A 19,125-nucleotide genomic window follows, 5' to 3' on the forward strand; every position below is an offset into this window, starting at 1 on the left:
AACGTTGTTTCATAAACAACAAAAATCAGTAAAATATTTCAAATATGTATTTTACTGCTACAGTAAAAAAGCCGTAAATCTTTAGTTTTATTGATACTGATTTTATTGTTTTATTAATAATTCGCTTTATTTTTAATTTAAATTAATTCTTAAGTACAACACTTTTAGTTCATCTTTATTAAGTGAGATCCCAAAATGGAAGCTTGTATGTATGTATGTACCTGTATACATATGTATATATGCACTTCACCACCATGGATTTATCAGTTTTCGAGCTTTTACAGTAACGTACATGTGTAAATTATGATTAATATGTTATTCCTCATAAATTCTATTCTCAAATTTGTCTGCTCGAAATGTTTTCCGTTATCTGTGATGAAATTAATACAAAGAGTAAACCACAAAAGAGAGAAAGGACTAATAAAAAAATTGACCAAGTTTCTCAATATTGACATATCCTGTGCTACTTTTGTCATTCTACCTTCTCTCGCAAATAGTTACATTATCTACATATGTATTATACATATACAAAGCATCAAGTTTTGTGATCTCTTCAACCTTTCTTTGGGCATTATGAGGACATATCCTTACCAGCTTATTTACCACCTCTCAATGAGTATGGTTAATGTTAGATCAATCAAGAAGGAAGTACATATGTAAATACATACATCATAATAATCATTAACAGCCATTCACCATCCACTGTTGTGTGAAGGCCTCTCCAACCCGCTTTCATTCGTATCTATGTATTTTGCGCAACTCTCATCAATCTTACCCCACACCTTTTTCTAAATTCATCTACCCATCTTCCCTGCGGCCTTCCTTTCAAGTTTTTATGTACATATGTACATACATTCTCTCAGGTACCATTCTAGCACTTCTTATTTCGTCCATTCTAGCTGCGTGACCTACCCATTGCTATTTCAATTTCTTCTCTTTCTGAACTACATATATCCACTGGTAGGGTTTCTGTATTCCCGGACTTTTTCAATTCCCGAAACACGGAACGGAGTCCGGGATGAAAAAAATTTGTTTTTTTTTCAATTTAATATATTTTTTATAAATAAAAAAAATATGTATTTATTTAAAAAATATAAAAAAAAGTAAACAATCCATAATATATCTATTAACTGGAAAAAATGTAATTATAAAAGTAAACTAATTTAAAGTAGCTTCTTAAGTATACTAAAATATTTAAATGAGAATCCAAAAAGTGTATTTCCAGATTTGGTACAAAAATTTCCAGCAATGGCAAAAACTCTTTCAGTTTCGGTCGACATTGGTTTTATTGTTAAAAGGGATGAAAACAATTTTTATAAATTATCGGTTTTTTCTCCTGTCATCATGTATATTTTAATTTATTTTTTAAAGTCGAGGCTATTTTGTATATTTGTCTTTGATAACTCCTTATTTAATTCTTCATCCATCGTCAAAAACATAATTGTTTCATCTTCATCCGAATCTAAAAGAGTTTCTTCTCTTGTGGAATCGTCAATACAAGAAGGATATACTCGCTTCATAATAGTTTCACCGTAGGATATATGTACATTCACTTTTATTACAACATTTAAAGAATGTTTTGATCGGTATCAAATTAGAATTATTTAAAATTTGTGTTAAAAAAACAGTTTTAGGCTCTTATTTCTTCGATTTTAAGTTTCAAATTCGCAGAATAATTAATCGGTAAGGTCAAGTCCTTCGGTATTGAGATTTTCCAAAAATAGAATTACAAGAAACGATTTTGGCCAAACGCACAGAACCATTATTATGCTTATAAAACCTCCACGTTCGGGGAATGCGCTGTACTTACTACTAAACAACAAACCTTTGAGAATATTTTACGATTTTTATTTGATTTATTATTTCCCTTCGTGCAGTCATGAAAATGTTGTATATTATCAAGATTTTTTTAAATCCAATTCCCGGGATTCGAGATAAGAAGACACGGGATAACAAAAATTCCGTGAATTCCCGGGAATGTCTGTCCCGGGTCGACCCGGGCCAGAAACCCTATCCACGACCCTTGTCATAATTCACAACCACGTATTCCGTTTCCTATCTCCTAGTTATGCTGACCATACAGCGTTCCACATATAATTTTTAATGAGCTCGTTAATGATTAAACTCCCTGTAGCTTACTTCTCTGTTGGATAACTCCCGTAAGTCGGTAAGATATCAAAGCGACCTGAAGAGTAGAGGTGGTTCAAAATCAAATCACAACTTGTTAACGGGCAGGAATATGACTGAACTAACAGAGTGAATCTAATAAATAACTTATAGTAAAATAATCATACGCTGTGTATATGCGGTGCTACTGGTTAAACTTGATCTTAAACTTTTCCCATCAGAGGAAACGGTTATTTATCCAATTTAATTGTTGAAACGGTTCCTCACCAAATTTTCCACATACCATATTATTGTCATCTCTACTGAATATAATTTCAAAATTATCATACATACAATTTGTATGTTTTTTCTAATATACAATACCTCCATTTAATTTAATTTAGCAGTAAGTATATAAATATATATTTTATTAATATGCGCGCGCAGAATACGGGAGGAAAAGCCTGTTCCTCTTGTTCCTGTTGTATTCTGCCCGCGCAAATTAAGTGAGTATGTATGTGAATATGTACCGTTTACCATGCACCCTTTTTTATCTTTCGACTTAAGATCTTTCGATTTTCGATCTTTGCCTTCCGATATTTGCGTTTTCGGGCGTTTCACATTCTGGCCCGTGAGGTAGACCCATGAAATATGTATAGTTCACATTGACATACGTTTTATATATTGTACACTTATATGTACACTTACTAGCTAAAACATTTGATACGTCTCGGCGATTTTGGCATTGGCCTTGCTACATTTTATTTTATTTTTACAAAGATATGTATGTATGTATACCAGGAAGGCCTAACAAACTAACCACAATGCGCCTTCCTAGACAATTAATTACAAAATTGCAGCGTTTTTTATTACATTAATCGCTGTAATGCGCGAGGAAGAACACGAAATTTACAATCAATTAATTGATTAATTAATCCATAGAGACATCTATGGATTTTGATTTGAACATAAATTTTTACATATTGTAGATAAATAAAATTCAGATATTTGTGACATGGCGGGTAGGATAGTTTTTGCCAATTTGATGGAGGAACCATTCAACAATGAAATCAGATAAATAGGCAATCTATGATAGGAAACGATCGACTCGGAGTCACAAATATCTGAGTCTGACCAGCAGCATTAACGATTGGCACGGGATCGAACCCGGTAACCTCTCGGTGCTAAACATAAACGCAACCACCGAGCCATACTGCGGGCTGTCGTCGTGGTTTATTTTATTTTTATCACTTTTACAATTAACCTTATATGTATGTACTTGACGTGGTACAAAGACGTCATATATCGACTCTAATAAAGCGTCAATTTGCCTTCGGCTATCGAGCACTTCACAAACCGGAACCAATGATACCAATTGGTAGCAAAATTAACCGGACCGCTTTTGTAATACATACATATACATATGTATGTATATATTTAAGATACTTACGCATACAAGCTGACCGACATTTCTCCCGCGTTTGTTATTTACTCACTTTCAAAGTCATAAGCATATAAATTTGCACGTCTTCGCGCCAACACCGATGCGATGGCCCAGTTTGACTTTCGAGCCGGACAATTAACATCGAGAAAATAAAAACAAAATTCGCCACTCTCGGTCGAAAACATCTGAAACGGTTTGTCGGATCGATTTTCACTCGGAAATTATGCAATTAATTATTCGGCAGATCTTTATTTTTCGCGTCTGAAAAGCGTTGACCTAAATTTGCCAAGTGAAATTAATACATACATACATATATATGGTAATGCGATGATTTTTTGAAACTTGCGCTTCAAACACACTTCGATATTTTGTGTGTCGTAAATGTAGACGTACGTGCTGCAGTTTTGATGCAGTTTTACGATTTTTTTGTGAAGCGAACGTATTGAATAATACATACATACTATGTGTGGGTAGTGTTTGTTTGCAATGTCGCAGTGGATACTTAGCATTGCTTTGTATAGTAATAAACAAGCGGCAGGAAGATATTATCGATCACATTTTGCATTGCTCTGCGTGCGAATTTGTTCGTGTTTCTGATATATCATACTTTCACGACTCGAACTACGTGTCGAATGTTCAATGGAGTTTCGCGCATGTCGTATAGATCATTTTTCATATGTACAGAATGATGCAGAGCCTGTTTAAATGTGTCACTAAATTCATTCGTTGAATAGGTATAAATAAGCTTGGCTGTTTTTAAATATTTGTTTCATCAAATCTACTATGAAATATCCAATCTACCGAATTTTTACTGTCAAACAAAATAAGTTTCTAGTTTTTTTTCACTTTCATTTTATAAAGACGAATTTTCAGTGTAACTAAATAATCAATTTGGTCCTTCGCTATAACGAGATCTAATGTAACCAGCGAACTTTTCTCTTATTCTCCTATTTTTACCATATTCGTTCGTAGATAGAGATCCTATGATATCTAAACTTTGTGTCTATGAAACGTTTGTCAAACAAAAAAAAATTTAAAAATTATCATTCATCATTTACAGCCGTTCACCATCCATTGCTGGATGAAGGCCTCTCTAGGGGCGAAAATACACTAAGAGGCATAATTTTGCATATGTAAAAAACCTTTCCTGCGTTACAAATCACCCCCCGAAGTACTTTCGGTGATATTCAATTTTTGTATTGACAGTGATCGATAACGGTGACACCCATATTTGATGAAATTTAGGAGAAACTTGCCGAAATAATAAGCATAGGAATTAACAATGAACTGGATACGCCCTTCTTTGGCTGGAAGCCACGAAGACGTGCCGTGCCGTTCCCTTCAGTGTGTTTTTCCATTCGTCTCTGTTTTGCCAACTCATCCATCTCACCCTACACCTTTTTTCTAATTCCGTTCACCCATCTTCCTTTTGGCCTTTCTTTCACCCTTTTACATTCTTTCGGTTACCATTCCAGCACTTCCTCTATCCACCTTTCGTTCATTCTTCTAGCTATGTGTCATTTCAATCTCTTCACTCGCTCTACTACCCTTATCGCACTTCTCACCCACGCATTAAATTTTCTATCTCTCCTCGTTATGCTATGTAGTTCCATACTTCTTTTTCATAATTCGCCAAAAAAAATTTGATCTATGAAAAATTTTTGACAGTAAAACAACTTTTGACAATACTTATCAAAAGGAAAATCAGTCTCTTAAAAAATAAGGAAGTACTTTTACTAAATTAGGGGTATATAAATGTTTTTTAAATAATAATAAAAAAAATCGTTAATTATAATAAAAAAAATCCGATTTACATTTTTTAATGCGATTTTCAGATCATTGGGTAATTTTGGCAATGTAAACATGTCAATTTGATGTAATATTTTCGAGAAATTCTCGCCACAAGTTTTACTTTGTCTTTAATCTTGTTTCCATCTCTACTTTGAAGTGTCCTAAAGTGGCAGCAGATCCCAATCAGATCAATTTCAGATGTTTCATAATCATAGCATATATGTACAGTTTGAATAGATAACAGTTTTGAAACATCTGTAGTATAGATAACGCCTTCTTCAAAATAGTATCAACCACTTTAATATTATACATATTTTATATGTTCAAATACACCTTGTATCGTGTCCTTCAGACACTCTACACCTACAGTCTACACATACCTGGTCCTATGCACAGTGACTCGTATTGTGCGATGGCACGTATGTCATAATCTTTAATGCAAATATGCGAAATTTACGCACTCGTTTGAATTGAACTTGAACGTGAGACTTGCAGACGAAAGACATTAGAGATGTTTAGTCGAAGAAGAAGCCATACATGTACACATAAATATGTACAATCGGTACTAATTGTCTTAATACACTGAATGAACTTGGCATTGTAGTCGCACATAAGTCTTCGTGTTCTCGTCCATTAGCCACAAATTGTTACATTGAGATTTTTCCGAGATTTAACACTGCTCGTGTGGTGATTCAGTGTTCAGTAGTTATATGAGGGTCGATAATGTTATCAAAATCTTATTAGTAACTCGCCGCTATCTGCATAATGCATGTACACATGTCGATAGATTGTGCAATGCATCTACATATGTATCATTCTTGAATAAAAAAGTGTTTATATTTTTTGATTATCTGATCGATTATCTCGTTCGATGCATTGTTGAATTTGTCGTCTCACGTGTGGCTTATTTTATTAGCACGTTTTCTTATGTACGTGCCCATTTTGCGTGTGTATTCTAAGCAGCTTATGACACTTTTGGAATTAGACACTTGTTTATCAATTCTAAAATTGAATTGTATCGATCGTTTGTTTTGATCTGCACGTGTCACGTTGGAAATATTCTATAATCCTAAATGGATTTATACAATATAAATTTGTATCTATTTGTTTATATTTCATTTCAGTGGTCCTTGCAATAGGCAAACTTTATATCTCGATTCCCATTGGTCGAAAAGATCAGTTGAATTTTCGCATAATCAGAAAAATCCATCTCTATCCAATGTTACTACGTCCATATGTACGTACATATGTATATAAATAAAGTAAAAAATGTGATAACAATAAATAAATGAATACAGTCAAAGTCAAAATATGTGTGTTGGCCATTGATCTGGATAAGTACGTAATTGAATAAGATATATGTTTATAATTTATTTATTTAAAAGTTTTGGACCATTGTGGGATTACAGGAAGAACCTAATGCGCCACAATGGCCTAGATAATAAAAATAAATAAAAAAGAGAGGGATAAAAACAAAAAATAAATTTATAGAACAAAAAGCAAAAACAAAAAATAAGATTAAAAATAATTACAAATAAAGAAAAGATAATTAAGTTTGAATATATATATTTTAAATAAATCATGTCAGTAATCCGACAAAAATTTCTATATAATATTCTTAGTATTCGACCATATTTTATCGCATTAATATTGCATTGCAAATAAACATAATTAAGATGTGCATACAAATTTCATTTCGTTATCTTATAATTCGCTTTTGATTTATAATACATATATTTATTATAAATAAAGATTCTCAATGCGGATTAGACCAAACAGCGTTTATTATACATCTTTAAGTCAGACTTGCCAAAAGGCAGGTGCCTAATACACAGCTAATTCCTGAACACAGCCCATACACACTCTGCACCGATAAACGGGCTATTTCGCACCTAAAATCGTTGCCACGAATTCGGAATGTCTGGCACTTGAGTTCTCGTTAGTTTGATAGTTTACGTGGGTCACTATCGATGGATGGAATTTTCGGGTGCCAGATGTTCCGTGATCGAGATTTTAGTTACGTTTGCGAGATCGCTTTCTGCGGAATAATCACCCTTTGCACTATACACGCTCGTCAAACACACTCTACACATTTAAAACCAAATCCTACATTACATACATATGTATGTATAAGTAATTAAACATATTTTTCAAATAATCTAATATGTGGTTTTATTATATTATTCATACATGTTTGATAATTAATGTCTAATTATTAATTCTAAAGTGCAAATAGTAAATGCAAGTATTGTACTTTGTATTTTTTCTCATGATAATTTACCTTCGAATTTTTAAATGCAATTTTTGGTAATTAATCGTGACGCACGCTAGGCCAATACTATATTATGTTTTTGCACGTATTTTTTTTGCTTATCAGCTGATAATACGTCACATGCTAATAATGTAACCTCTGACTCGACCAGATTACTCTAACAATTTCTCTATGTGTGATGTGTCTGTGTTGACTTAATTCCCTTTCTAGCCGATTTGCATACATTATTACGTTTCGGCGACGGCACACACGCACGTGTCGGGCACGTGCAATTTTTCCGCAGTTTTCCCGCAATTTTCCACAGTAATATAGGTCACCGGTGTCATTAGGCACACTCGGGTGCGTGAGTTTTATCGCTTTTTTACACCTAAACCAGGACAGCCCTACGAAACGAAACCATTCGATCTACTCGTTATAATTATATAGAACTATAGATTATACATACATACATTTACGAATGTGTACTCGCAAAGTGGCCATTTTTCATGCTGACAATGCACTTTTTAATCAAATATCGTGTTACAGATACTATGTGTACGTACACAAATAACTACAGCGATTACTCGGTTGTTAGAGAAATAAAGTCGTGACCGAATGATTTAAAGCTTCATAGAAGTTTTATAGATAAATTGTTCGTTTTTCTTGTCGTTTTATGTTTTAACTCACTGTGTCCGTCTATTGTCATTGTTTGACAATTTTATCTGACTTCGCGTATTGTTGAGACTTGCATTCGCAATCCCTTATAATATTTTGTATTTCTCATGGAATTTATTTTTCTTTTAATGTGTTTTTTTTTTAGTTTTCAATATGAAACCTCGTATAATCGGTATATACATACATATATACATATATCAGGGAGAGATAGGAATAATAATAGGAACTAACATTATGCAGACCAACCTTTTTGTGAATTGTGTATTTCTTTCGGTGGGGAAAAGTAATCTTTTATATAACTATAAATGTTTTTTATTTTTAAATGCTTTTTATTATTACTAAATTATTTTCACAATATATCTTATATTATATCTACATATTTTAATAGCTACTGATCTACTGATCACTTTCTATTTTACAATTTATTTTTTTAATAGTAATTATAGTATTATATTACTCTAATGTTAGTGTACAGCATAATATACATTGTTACCGTATAATGCTTTCAACTAAGTTGTCACTAGTTCATTCCCTGGCCCGAGTGTTGCCGCCCAGACCTTGGATATGTAACTCCAGATCGATCATTTCCAAACAGAGCTTTCCAATTTATCTGATTTCATTGTTGATACGGTTCCACCAAAATTGGCAACTCATCCTTTCTCTCGCATCTCGAATTATTTCAAATCGTCATTTTCACTTAAACTATACAAAACATAAGTCCTTAAAATTTATTGCCCAGTGCTTTTAACAAGAAATTTTTTATGTATTATATTTTCAATTTTAATGCCTTTCCCTTGACCATTTTCTAGATGCTCTATGATACTAGATCTAGTATCATAGAGCATCTAGTGCTCTATGATACTGTATAAATATAATATTCATATGTAATTGTTTATCGATGTTTAAAATTGGCCAGGAAAATGCATTGGGTTTACCTGTTAGTCCTTCCTGGTTATATACATGTGTAAAATAAATATCATCAAACGTGGATTCAGCCAAATACGTAGAATTGTGCCGCATTCGTCAGGATATGATATGTATTTACATTTACCTGGTATACGAGCACAACAAATACTTAGATTGTATTTCAGTTAGTTTCAGGTTTCACAAGTCAAAATAAGTACATTTTAAGAAGATCGACTTAAAACCAAGCCGCGATCAACTGGTTGGGCTGCCCTATTATGAAAAGATTGAATTATCATTGGTTGGTTCGTGTAGCTAATATGAAATGTGGACAAGATAAGTGCTCGAATGATGTCCAAGAGAGTGTAAAAGGTCATACATGAGATGATGTATGAAATGTATTTAGTTAGGTGGATGAATTTTGCTGAGCACAAACATTAATATAAATGTATCGGAGATGATACATACTTATAAATATAATTATAATTATGAAGTATGTATGTATATTTTGAGATAATAATATAAAGCTTGTAAAAATGAAGAATTTTGCTATTGAATTGAATTGACAAGAATCTGCTTCGACTGCTGTTTCACAACTGAAGCTGAAGCTGATATACAAAACATGTATTTTTTGTACAATATTAATGTGGTACATATGTACGTATGAATTTAGAAAGTACAATATGACATTTTAAAATAAATACAAAGTACATATATACATATATGCACTTGTATGCGACAAGTTTCATTCACTGTACTACAGGATACGAGCGGACCGTTAGTCATATCGTGCTCGATTTTGCCATATTTTGCGATAAACCTGCACGTTCGTGTCGGTGTACATTAGTCTGTAGCAAATTTCTCAATTCACCAAAACTGCGATAACATTATAAACTTTAAACTACGCCCATTTTTTCGCATTGTGCAATAGTTGCCTATGAATGCGCATCGAAGCTTGGTGTAAAAGTTTAATATTTATTATCGATGTACAAACGTACATGGACACGTTTTGTTCGCGTATTGTCTGTTATTGTCGTACGTAAATTATTGCGTTGTTCTCTTCGAGTTTCCACGGGGGAAAAGCGGATATAAATTAAATTAATGAGCAGATGCTGTCGTATATGTCTCATGTTACCGGCTTTTCCATTTATAACTGACCTCTGCCCCATGTCACGGCATTATATGTAGATAGGTATGGCTTTCTGCTAACAAAACACGTGGGCGAAAATTCAATTTGCGAAGGTTTTCTAAAATGTCCTATACACATGAATAATTTTCAAATGAGCCTATGCTGTTTTCAAACAGGCATAATAATTAAATTAGATGTGAAATAATATATATTTTCGTAGGGGTGTGTTCAGGATCCAAACGAAGGGTCAAAGTCGCTTCACAGTATTTATTCAAAGATTCGGGAGGTCCACACGGATCCAACGCTCACTCCAGAATAATCCGATCTACGTGTGTACTTCCTTATAAAGGAAAAAATTGCACCGCATAGCTTCCCCGATCCATTAATGTGTATATTGTCTAGGCACTAAAAGGTCTACCCTGGCGAGTGTATTGTTTACGAACGCACTCGCCCAGGTCTGTGAGAACTCCAGTGTATACTTTGTTCGGGCACTTATTGAGTCCCGTTAGTCCAATCCGAGGTGTCTATTGTTCACCCTCGAATGCACTTAAACTGTGGATACTCTCATGTTCCCACTTTACAATATTTTGAAAAAAAAAATCACTTCCCAAAACTGGTATGTATGTTTATTTATCTACAGTCCCAGCCAGAAAAGCTTTGCGATGCTGTCATGACGACAGTCGCGTCTGAGCCTAGAACTGTCAGATTGACAATAGTGTGGTTAATAACACTAAGCAACAAAAAAAAATTACCGGAGTGGAGACTTAACAATATTTACTAAGTTTGACCCACTAAATTTGAATGATTTTTGCTGGTTTCCCCTCGTTTATGAGATATGAGTGTTTAAAATGTGTCATTTTTACAGATTTTTGGCTTTTGCAGTCGTATACTCAAAATCTAGTATTGCTGTGCCTAAAGTGAGTATTGAAATCAATAGTCAGATGTTTTTCCTATTGATTGTGATTTTTTATTTCTTTAAAATACGTAAAAATAATTATCTAGCCAATTTTAAAAGTCAATAATATACTTATTTTGTTACACATTTTTTTCTCGAGCTATTGTGTACATATTCATTGAGGCAGTTTTATATTTCAATACATTGTTTTACTTGATTAATTTACCACTCGAATTAGTACGTTCAGACAAAAAAATATTGAGATTGAAACCGAACCTTGTAAACATAGTGAAATATAAAACTTGCCCAATAGATACATAATATGTAGCTTTGTACAAGAAAAAAGTATATTTTTGACAAAGTATATTTTGATAGATTTATATATTAAATTATATGTATTTTAAAACAATAAAAAATGACAATCAATAGAAAAAAACAACTAACTACTGATTACAATACTCACTTTTGGCTCAGCAATACTAGATTTGGAGTAAGAGACTGAAAATCTGAGAAAATTGCACATTTTTTAAACGCTCATCGCACAAACGAGAGAAAACCAACGAAAATCATTGTCACATTCGAATTTAGTGGGTCAAGCTTAGTAAAGATTGATTTATCTCCGCTCCGATAAGTAAAAAACGTGATTTTTTTGGCTCAATGTAATCAGATGATCGTCAGAAATTTGTATTCCAAAAAAACAATTTTCCATTTAGCCGTATCGAATGTACATATGCTTGTTTGTATTTCAAATTTTACACGGCTTCATATGATTTTATCTCAACCTTTACGAATTCAACAAGGCAATTCAATATTATAATATATATGTACGTACACGCACTTGTAAGGGATTAAATTAATAAATTTTACTTGGAATTCGAGCATTCAGAAACTCTCACAATTCCTAGTATATTAATTTAATAAAATAATATTATTATTATTTTAAACGAAACGCGAAATGCCTTTGTGTTTATTTTAGAAAATAAAAGCATAACGTTTGAACGATAAAGTAAAATTATTTCAATGATATTATCTTATCGCTGATGACTTCACGTTTTGCATATTTTTCGCTCTACCATCGCTTACGCTAGTTGTATCGATTTTTTTTCCTTGAAAAATGTCAGTGTTTTCATTATTACGGATCTTTATTCGCAATATATTTATTTATCATCGGTGCTTCTTCTTCCTTCCTTTGTTTTATCTCGCTAAATATTATGAAATGACTCATTGTTTTTATAAAGTGTGGGATCTTCTGCGACCATACGATACATATCTACGTATTTGTTTTTCATTAATATTTTTCGTCGTGGGCTGTTTCGTATTTATGCCGAGTACATTCGTTGTTCATTTGCGTCATGAAATGTCAAGTTTATAATTTTCACATTTCACTCATTCACCGGCGCTTCATTCGACGCGCTCTACGATTGATTTTTCACGCATTTTCCGCTCGAGTAGACGACGAGATGAAAAACGACAATATTGTTATCTCAATGCTTCGCAATAATAAAATTGTGTTTTTAATATCAAACGCTTATTTGTTGAGCTCATCGCGAATATACATACTCTATTATATGTATATGTATTTTTTAACATTGTGATAGTACATATGTATATGTATATATGTATGCTTGATATTTATATCACCAACTAATCACTCGGTAATTGGTTAGATTAGGTTTCTATGCAGGAAATTACTTTGTCACACTAAGTAGGGTATCATAAACATACTATTACCTTTTAATGCAACGGTATTGTTTTTATCAATGTGTCAATCATTGAAGTCATTTCCTCGTTGATTCTATGTATAGTATATGGTGGACGACACTCGTAAAGATAATTCTAAAATCGTTTTTAACACTTTTATTATTGTTTTTGGGTGAATTTATCGGCATTCCTTTGCTGTGAAACAAACTCTTGTTTTGTTTGCGGAAGAAACGCCTCAGTGAATATCAGACGCCCTCGAGTGCGTATCTGACAGTCCGTTCTCTTACCTTATTTATTTACCGGAAGTGGCTTTCCACCGACCGGATATACGAAAAGAGATGTAAATTGACAATCCATTGACCATTTGGTCGCCGTATGTTTTCGCATTTTCGCATGAACGAAGGGTACGACCTTCTTTGATATCGCAATCGTTGATTCGAAACGTACATATGTTCTTATATGCTGAATAATCTCGCAAACGTGCTGTACAAAACATGGTCACGGTAATGACATCCTATTATACTGTGTGTAACGAAATTAGGTCACAAAAGGAACTTCGTTTTTACCCGGCTTCGCTCGGTATTTGTAATATTTTTAAAAACATAGCCAATCTAATACCTATAGTAAACATAGCCAACATAGCCAAACATAGTCAATCTAATAGTAAACATTTTATTAAATTTATTCGAATAGTTTTATTTTATTTAAATTTATTTCAATATTAATTTTTTTTATACCAAAAAGGCCTTACAGGTAAACCCCAATGCTCCTTCCTGGCCAATTACAAACAATGTAGCATTTTTATTACACAAGCCAATGAATAACAAGACACTTAAAACTCGTAATTAAGGAGACATCTATGAATTTGTACATGAATTTTTATTGTACATTAATCGTACTCAAATAGTGGTGACATAGTAGTAGGAAGGTTTTTAGCCAATTTAATCGGGAACCGTTTCAACAATAAAATCAGAGGAATTGGCAAAGTCTGATAGGAACCGTTGACCTGGAGTCACAAATATCCAGGTCTGACCAGCAGCACTACAGATATACTCAGAATAAATTATTTTCAATCGAGGTCAACTCACGGGATTGAACCCGGCGCCTCTCGGTTATAGGCAGAAGCTTAACGACCGAGCTATGCTGCTGGCTGGCTTTTTCTACGAACCAACAATAGTTACATACAAAGTCTCTTTCGAAACTATATATTAGATGAGGTATTATGAAATTGTGTACATATTAGGGATTTTTTTTCTTAGTAAATACTTATCATACATATATTAAGAATTGTAGATTTAGTTTCACCTCGCATATCCAGTCGTGAACAATTGTATAAGGCCACTTGTAAAAAATACTCGGCTTTTCGAAACACCCACTACGTGCATCGCATCTTGCTAGGAATTTCTCTTTAGTTTAACTTTACATCTTCCTTGGGTTGCTTATTATTTAAAAAAAAATACGAAATTTTATTTTTTACGCAAATCAGTGTTTCAAGAGTAGTGGTTTTCTACGCGTTGTTTTTATCTGTCTGTTTTTTTTTGGTTTTTTAGTGGAGCGTTGAAAAATGTGAATTTTAGATTTTCCAAGATTAAACTAGTAGAAAACTTGCGTCATACCAAAAAAAATAGATAAAAAAATTAATCCATTTAAACAATGCCTCCAACAAATCGATTTATTTAGTCAAAAATTTAGAAAAATTAGGTTTCTTTGAAAATATTTTCGAATAAAGTATAATATTCACCTATTGCAGTTTGATTGGGTCAATTGTGAAAATCCAAAGTCGCCGTTTTGCCAGAAGCTCCCATACAAAGCGCACTACGCTCACAACGGCGATTTCTATAACGGAAATGGTATTTTCAAAAAAATTATCATATTGTCATGTTTCCGTCATTATTTTGAAATTTAAAAGGTATTGAAGGCTTTCTATGGTATCTACCAGTGACGGCTCGTCCATATGGGCTGCTGAGCTGCAGCCTCTCAATGTAGTAAATATGCATGATATTTTCGTTGTCCATATTAGCTGCAGGGCTGCAGCCCTCCTAGGTCACCGGTATGGTCAACGAGCTACTACTATCCGATTATCCAATAGGAATTCTCGCGAGCCGCCACTGGTATCTACACATCTTTATTTTGAACAAAAAAGTGAATTTTATTGATACATACTAATGCTGGACATATGTATGTGTGTATGTACATTTTATTTTATTTTATATAAATTTTATTGTGATAACAAAAACAAAAAAATATATAATAATTACAAATTAATGACTGCTGTGACTTGACAGGTAACCCCAATGCGTCACCGCGGTATACATATGTAGTAACAAGTATTATATGTATGTATGTACGTCATAATGAAACCGAATCAGGTCACAATTAGTCCATACTTAGTTATCAAATTCTTTGTGGAGTGATTAGGCGGCGTCACTTTACGATATTTTCTCAAAAATTTAGGTCAGGTGTTTGGTATGACCAAAAATTTATCACGACAGGTTAATGATCCTGAACTGCGTTCTTGACGGCAATCAGTTTACGAGGAGTATTTTAAGTTAATCGCCTTTATTTTAGTGTTTGCGCACAACACGCCATTAGCTGTAATTGTTTCATATTATACTATTAATTTCTTTGTTCGTGGTTTTGTTGTTATCGAATCACTGTCGCCTTGTCATGTCTATTTGCTGTGCATGATTTACTCCCTTTTGACATTTTATTGTGCGGCTTTCGGGTGAAGTGAGACCACACAATTATACCTAATACAAAGAACAAAAACATTAAAAAAAAACATTTTTTACGTTTTACTATCGATCTACGACATATTTGTATGTCAAAGGTGGAAGCGCCTAGCATTTGTCCGGGAACAAATTAGCATATTCTATTTGAGTTCAGAAATTCTTTCGATATACATACATAGTTCTCTAACCTCAACCCCTTCAATTCTTCCGGCATTTGCTAAATTCGACACGCAAAATGCTATTTTGGATAGTATTGTTCAAATTAGATTTTCATGTTGACGCCATACAAGTATTCCTTGACGTGTGCGATTCGCTCATTTGATAACGAGGTGGAATTTTTCATATTGGCCTTTTCATATTGTACTCATTCTACGCGTATATTTGTAAAGATTATTCTAAATCTGATGCAATCACGAAAGCACCCAGATGCGCACGAGATAAAATTCATTCAGTCAGGTCTTTGACCGATTCACTTGTGTCGGTCTTGCTTGGGTCAAAATTCGTGTGTAACAAATTCATTATGTTACTAATGTATTTACCTATATATATAAATATTATACATTATAGATCGTTTGTTTCATATTGAATGGTATCATTTGAATCGTATAATCCTTCTTAACGAATTGATTCGTGAGATTGTACTTAAGCCGCAAACATACATACTACTGTAATTAGCTCTTTTCGTATACATACATATGTATGTGCATACATTTATCTAAATAAATCTGTTACAGGCTAACTACACTCGTCTGTACACAGCTTAATGTTTAATGAAACAAGTCGTATAAATTGGACGTTTTAAGCTGCTTTACCTGGAAGTATTTTATTCATATTGTAATATACATACACAGATAGGCTAAAGCATTACGAAAGAACATTGGACCGTGAACTTAAAAGGTTAAGGATCGATCTTCAGATTTATTCGATGTTCGTGATAGTTTCAAGTATTATATGATGTTTAAATTCAGTTACGCTACGTTTCCGTCTGTATTTGTTCATGTTATTAATAATGTAACTAATATTATTTATCTACGTTGTAAAATCTAGTAACAGTAGTCAAAACATATTTTTAAATAAAAAGAGTACGAAGTTCATACATTACTCATATTCATTTGTTCCGATGTACATATGTATAAAGCCGTGATTAAATATTATTGGAATGATTGGCACATTATAATGTTTAAAATTTCGTAACGTTCCAAGATAAGCGATTTATTATATCATATCATCTAATATATAATTTGGAAAGAAACTTTGTGTGTACGTAAGTATGTATATATCTTTGGTTGGGAACTTCGTTAACAATACAAAGTTTATATGACGAAAGTTCAAATAAATTTAATAAAAAAACAAATGAATATTTACCATTAGATTCGTTTATATTACAAATACTGAGCGAAGCCGGGTAAAACAACTAGTATATAATATACTATAATAGTCGTTTCGACTCGACATACTACATACTACATATGGACGTCACAGCTAAACCACTGCCAAAACGTATATACGAATACAATAACAAATTTAACTCCTATATATGTACTATTTTTTACCAATGTATCCTCTTGGCAGAGAATTTACCGCCATCTACTGACAATTTATTTAATTACTTAATTAATTTTTCTATCGATGTTTCAATTTCTATATTGTTTATATATAGATAGTAGGTAGGTAGATTTTTAATTTTTTTTTCATATTAAACAATTAAATATAAATAAAATATATTTAAAAAGGTATTTGAAAAAATCCGACCGCGTGCGGATCGAACCGACACATTTATTTTAATTTTTTTTTATTTAATAACTTAATCCCAACATCCATGCGATAATATGTCATCGGGTACAACACTAGTAATATATATAAAAGCATAAGGAATGTGAGTATGTGTGTATGTATGTGGTGACTGCATCGACAAGTATGAAGATTTATGAAATATTAACAAGTTTGCGTATCAAAAAAACTTTATATTTCAAAAACAAAAAGTTATTATATCGATTTAGATTCCGATGACGACTTCTGTTCAACTCCGGTTCCGACTTCGGTGACGATTACGATTAGGACGATAATTGTTGTAGTTTCTTATTATTATTATATGTACATATAATTTTATTTTTATTCAGATATCAATTCCTTTTCCGAAACCACCCGTTGATAATAATGCAGCCCTCCTTATTTGCGGGTAGTTAATATGATATTTACAAAATTTTTATTAGTTTCACTGACTACTAACTGTGTGTCTGTGGTACAATATTTGTGAGCTGATTTTGAACCACTTCCACTCTCCCGATCGCTTTGATACTTTACCGACATATGGAGGTCAACTCTAATTAAAGTAAGCAAATATCTTCGGCATTAGCATTCGCTAGAAGAATTTAATCATTTAATAAATCATCAGAATCGACTGTCAGATCGACGTGATGACAGCTGGCTATCAGATGCGCCTATTCGCCGCCCCTACTTAACTTCACAGGTTACGTAGTTGACGACTTATGACAGTTATTTTTTCACACTATGTCATATAAATATTATTATTGCGTCCTCCAGTCTTTCTGTAATGTAGTAGAATAAACACCTTGTTTTTTTTAAATTAGTGAAATTTTGTCCGTGACACGTTTATGCCGGTTAGAAGTGCGTGAAATGCTTCATTAAAACGTCATTTATTTAACACGTTTCTGACACGTGAACTTTCAATTGTCGCTCACCCCATTTTTCTTATTATTCATTTTCACCCCTCCATCCCCGACTTGTTTACCGTTTAAACCACTTTTCACAGTGAAAAATCAACAAGTAGTTACGATAATGTAGCATGAGGTATGCAAATGCCTTTCATGCGTATAACATCACAACCTCGTGGAAGATCAGATTGGATCAGTTCATCCAACTGGCACTGATTAAATGTCAATTTTTCCGATCGACCTCTTTCTGGGTATGCATCGACGACCTTATCTATGTTTGTTTTATTTTTGTTTGCATTTTCGATTTTTTTTTTCATAATGTCCGTGTTGTGTGGTAGCGCTAATATGGTAGTATTTCGTCAATTGGTTGCATATTTACATAATTCGATTGATTCAATCAGAATCCGTCGCTTTCAGACGGGTTTGATTACGTCTCGTCGACGACGTGCGAAAAATTCAATTCAATGCTGAGACGAAAAATTTACGACAATTGATGGCGAATCTATGTATGCTGAATCGAATTTATGTTGGGATAAAACCAACTGGGATCTCACGTTAAATTTATATGGAAATCGTAATTACATTATAAGGAGTTTTTACTTTGGTTGTGCAACTTTACTGTGTATGTGTGGGTGACGTCTTGATCTTCAATTCATGTCCTGGATTGAAATCATCAAGACCATGGAATCAATGCTTGTTGCCGAGCAGAATATCTTGGAGTATTATCAACAGTTTTCCTTGCTTTCACAACTGCCTTTATAAAATGAATCTACGCTATTTATAAATACATATGTAAGTTCTCAGAAGAGAATGCACGTTGCAC

General features: G+C 33.1%; 1 protein-coding gene across 1 annotated transcript in view; it reads left to right on the forward strand.

Moving 5' to 3' along the window:
• Positions 1 to 19,125, forward strand: part of LOC143918727 (phospholipid-transporting ATPase VD) — a 75,854-nt gene that overhangs the window by 29,175 nt on the left and 27,554 nt on the right. The window lies entirely within an intron of this gene.

Source organism: Arctopsyche grandis, chromosome 11, assembly GCF_051622035.1.
Source record: "Arctopsyche grandis isolate Sample6627 chromosome 11, ASM5162203v2, whole genome shotgun sequence".
NCBI classification, from domain to species: domain Eukaryota; kingdom Metazoa; phylum Arthropoda; class Insecta; order Trichoptera; family Hydropsychidae; genus Arctopsyche; species Arctopsyche grandis.